This window comes from Ceratotherium simum, chromosome 13, assembly GCF_057802395.1.
Source record: "Ceratotherium simum simum isolate JZ-2026a chromosome 13, ASM5780239v1, whole genome shotgun sequence".
In the NCBI taxonomy this organism is placed as follows: Eukaryota; Metazoa; Chordata; class Mammalia; order Perissodactyla; family Rhinocerotidae; genus Ceratotherium; species Ceratotherium simum.
Window position 1 is genome coordinate 28,656,931 of NC_141912.1, and position 5,024 is coordinate 28,661,954.

Genomic DNA, 5,024 nt, shown 5'->3' on the forward strand with positions numbered 1-5,024 from the left:
ACGGCGAAGAGGACGTGCCTCTGTGCGTTTGGGCAGTTTTTCCTCTTCCTCATAATCAGTTTCAGAATCATCATCCCAGATATCACCATCCCATGTGTCCGGGTCCCACTTAGGACCGGCCGATGCTATGGCCATATGAACTTTTCGTTTATTTACCTTTTCTCTCCTCTTTCTATATTTATATTTGGCAACTCTTACAGCAGCCTTTTCTGCTATAGCTTGGTAGTTACGAGCCTGATCTCCCAGTGCATGATATTGACAATGAATCATAGCCAAGCGAAACTGCAAATCTGAATTTTTTTTTCCAAGAGTGTCTTCTCTTTCTGTATCTTATCCCTATCTTCTATAGCCCGATGATAAGCAGTCAACAAACACCAGCCTTGCCGTGCCAAAAAAGAAACATCATCTCTCTTTTTCCTTTCCACCGTCTGCAAAGCTTTGGTCACATCCAACGGTTTAAATCGTCGCAGATGAGCATCCCAAGCTTTACATAACCCTGACCTACGAGCCCACTCCCCAGCCAGAGTGCAAAAGGGAGGGTCCTCCCATCCTGGAATTTCTTCCACCTTGGCTTCAGTTACCTTTCGTTTGAATAGGAAAGGCATCTCCTTAATCGAATCCTGCTCACAGTGCCAATTATGTTATGAGAGGTTCGGGGATTCGATCGGAGATGTAAAAGACACTTTCCACTCCAAACAAATGGACTGAAGGTATATTTTATTATATAGAGGATAGTAAAGGCGATAGTCTGCAAATAGATCCGAATAGGTCAAATATTAAGAGGGAAAAAACATCAACCCGACTGGAAAGGCAAAACATCCACATCGGCTGAAGAGAAATGACCCAAATCAACCGGAAAGAGAAACACCAGGTTGACCGAAAAGAGAACATATCAAATCAATTACTTCATATCAAATCAATTACTTCACATCAAATCAGTTACTCACAACATCCACGCCCCACTGCCGGGAGAGCCCTGTCAATCAACGCGGCTGGGCAAGGATCACACGTCCTGGGCAAGGTGTCCCTTTCACAGGTGGAACTCTCACCAGGTCTCAGCTTCCAGCAGTTTATATAAGCAGTTACAGAGTTTACAGAGCAAGCATCTAGTGTTCCCATGCACAAAACAGTTATCAGTGGCGTTCGTGCACTGAGCCCCTTGGCTAACGTCCCAGCCCAGTAGTTGTGTACGTGCATTGTTTTCTTTGGTTATCATCTTAGCCCGGCACAGATGGCCAGTCCATCCCGTGCTACGACGCTCCAAGAGCCTTAAACTGTTACAACTTGCAACTCCCTCCATGGGAGAAAGACCAGTTCCCGGGAAAAGGCCAGTTCCCACCACACAGAAAGCAGCTTTGTATTTCTTTGTGTGCTGGTGGCTATAGGTCAATGGAGCGGCCAAACATGGCTGTTCTCATGTCAAGACAAATCCTCAACAAAATATTAGCAAATTGAATGCAGCAATGCATGAAAAGGATAATATACCACAATTAAGAGGGATTTCCTCCAGGGATGTACGGATGGTTCAACATCTGCAAATCAATTAATGTGATACAGCACAATAACAAAATGAAGAATAAAAATCACATGATCATCTCCATAGATGCATAGAAATCATTTGTCGAGATTCAACATCCATTTATGATAAAAACATTTTAAGATAAAACTCTCAATAAAATAGGTACAGATAGGAAGTCCCTCAACTTAATGAAGGCCATATGTGACAAATCCATAACTAACATCATACTCAATGGTGAAAAACTGAAATCTATCCCTCTAAGAACAGGAACAAGACAAGGATGCTTACTCTTGCCACTCTTATTCAACATAGTATTGGAGGCCCTACCCAGAGTAATCAGGCAAGTAAAAGTAATAAGCGTATCCAAATTGGAAAGGAAGAAGTAAAACTGTCACTCTTTGTGGACAACATGATTTTATATATAGAAAACCCTAGAGAATTCACCAAAAAACTATTAGTTATAATAAATGAATACAGTAAAGTTTCAGGGTACAAAATCAACATACAAAAATTCAGCTACTTTTCTGTACACTAACAACAAACTAGCAGAAGGAGAAATCAAGAATACAATCCCATTTACAATCACAACAAAAAGAACAAAATACATAGGAATAAATTTAACCAAGGAGGTGACAGACCTGTACACTGAAAACAATGAGACATTGTTGAAAGAAATCAAAGAAGATACACAGAAATAGAAAGTTATTCTGTTGCTAAAGGACTGGAAGAATTAACACAGTTAAAATGTCCATATTACCTAAAGCAATTGACAGATTCAATGCAAGCCCAATCAGAATAACAAAGACATTTTTCATGGAACCATATAACAAAGAATCCTAAAAATTATATGGAACAACAAAAGACCCCAAATAGCCAAAGCAATCCTAAGAAAAAGAACAAAGGTGGAGGTATCACAGTCCCTGATTTCAAAATATACTACAAATATATAGTACTCAGGACACCATGGTACTTGCAGGAAAACAGACACTCAGATCAATGGAACAGAATTAAGAGCCCAGAAATAAACCCAAACATATATGGACAACAAATTTTAAACAAGGGAGCCAAGAACATACAATGGAGAAAGGAAAGTCTTCCCAATGGTGCTGGGAAAACTGGACAGCCATATGCAAAAGAATGAAACTAGACCACTATCTTACACCATACGCAAAAATTACCTCAAAATGGATTAAAGACTTGAATGTAAGTCCTGAGACCATAAAACTTTTGTAAGAAAACATAGGCACAACCATCTTTGACATTGATCTTAGCAATATCTTTGTGAACATGTCTCCTCAGGCAAGGGAAACAAAAGAAAAAATAAACAAATAGGACTACATCAAACTAAAAAGCTTCTGTATGGCAAAGGAAACCATCAACAAAAGCAAAAGACAACTTATCAATGGGGGAAGATATTTGCAAATCATATATTTGATAAGGGGTTAATATCCAAAATCTATAAAGAACTCATACAACTCAACAGCAATAAAAACAAACAACCCAAGTCAAAAATGGTCAGAGGATCTAAAGAGACATTTTTCCAAAGAAGATATACAGATAGCCAACAGGCACATGAAAAGTTGTTCAACACCACTAATTATGAGATAAATGCAAATCAAAACCATGTGGAGTAAAGGGAACCTTTGTACATTGCTGGTGTGAATGTAAATTGGTGCAGCCAATTTGGAAAACAGTTTGCAGATTCCTCAAAAAATTAAAAATACTATTATATGATCCAGCTATTCCACTTCTCAGTATTTACCTAAAGAATATGAAATCAATAATTCAAAAAGAGATATATACCCCTATGATCATTGCAACATTATTCATCATAGCCAAGACTTGGTAGCAACATAAGTACTCATTGACGGATGAATGGATACAGAAGATGTGGTAAATATATACAATGGAATACTATTCAGTCATAAAATGATTAAATCTTGCCATTTGTGACAACATGGATGGATCTTCAGGGTATTATGCTAAGTGAAATAAGTCAGATGGAGAAAGACAAACACCATATGATTTCTCTCATATGTGGAAGATAAGCAAACAAACAAACATATAGAAACAGAACAGATTGGTAGTTACCAGAAAGGAAGGGGGTGGGGATATGATGGGACACATATGTATGGTAATGGATAGGAACTAGACTTTTGGTGTTGAACATGATGTAGTCTATACAGAAGTTGAAATATAATGATGCACACTTGAAATTTATATAATGTTATAAACCAATGTTACCTCAACAAAAGCAAAAAAACAAACAAACAAAATCCTCCAAAACCCAACTTGTATGTGACAAAATCAGGGTAATGACAATAGATTTTTAGCTCTGAGGTCCCTTCTTGTGGTCAACAACACCCAAGGTAAGCTAGAAACTCTGAGGTCCTCCCATTGCCAATCCTACACCTCAGACCAACATTTGGTGAATTGGCATTTACACAACACACATGAATTTGAGCCACAGGCAACTTTTCTGAAGAACCAACAATGAAGCCAGCCTTTTTCCAGCTGAGAACAGAGGTTAAATGCACCGAAGCACCAGCTGCTTCTTTACCCTAGTAAATTTCTCCTCCTCATTCAGACAGACGTCTCCCAATCTTTGTCTACTTCATCTTATACTTAGTCCTGTGCAGCATATACCCCATACGCATGCTCAGTTATCTCTTCCTCTTGTGTCTCAGCAGCACAGGATTATCAGCACAAATATGTCATCCAGGTAATCACAGAAACTGGTCTGGCTTCCAGTCCAGATATACTCAGTCTCTGCTCTTCTATTAGCTTCAGCCTCACTTCTTGTATCTCTATTTTACAAATGTGGGCCTGGAAGGTCACTAATTATCATATATTATAAAAACATCAAGTGATTTCAAACATAATAAATTTTCAAATTCAAATCCACCGTATTCCAACTATAATTCAACAACAGCAACAAAACCTACAGAAAAGAAAAATAGTACAAAGACTCACCATAGACCTTCACCAGATTTCATACATGTTAACATTTACCGTGGTTGCTTTCCTCCTCTGTCTATAATAATATAATATTACTACGCATTTTAAACATTTTTCTGATGTATTACAGAGTATAGTGCCTACATACCTCTAAGTGATCCCATGGAAATATATCCTAAAGAAAAGACCTAATCCAGGATCACAAATTGGATTTAGGTGTTATGTCTCTTAGTGAGCTTTAATCTGGAACCATTTCTCAGTCTTTGTCTTTAATGAGCTTAACGTTTTTGAAGAGTACAGGCCATTTATTATGTATAATTATCTTTTAATTTAGGTTTGCCTGGTGTTTATGCTTAATTAGATTATTCATTTTTGACAATAATGCCACGGAAATGATATTGTATTCTTCTGAGTGCATCTTATTAGAAGGTTCGTAGTATTTATTGTATTTATTTATTCTGTATGATGATATTAACTTAGAACATTTGGTTAACATAGTTCTTCCAGGCTTCTTTACTATAATGTTACTATGTTTCCCTTGGTAGCT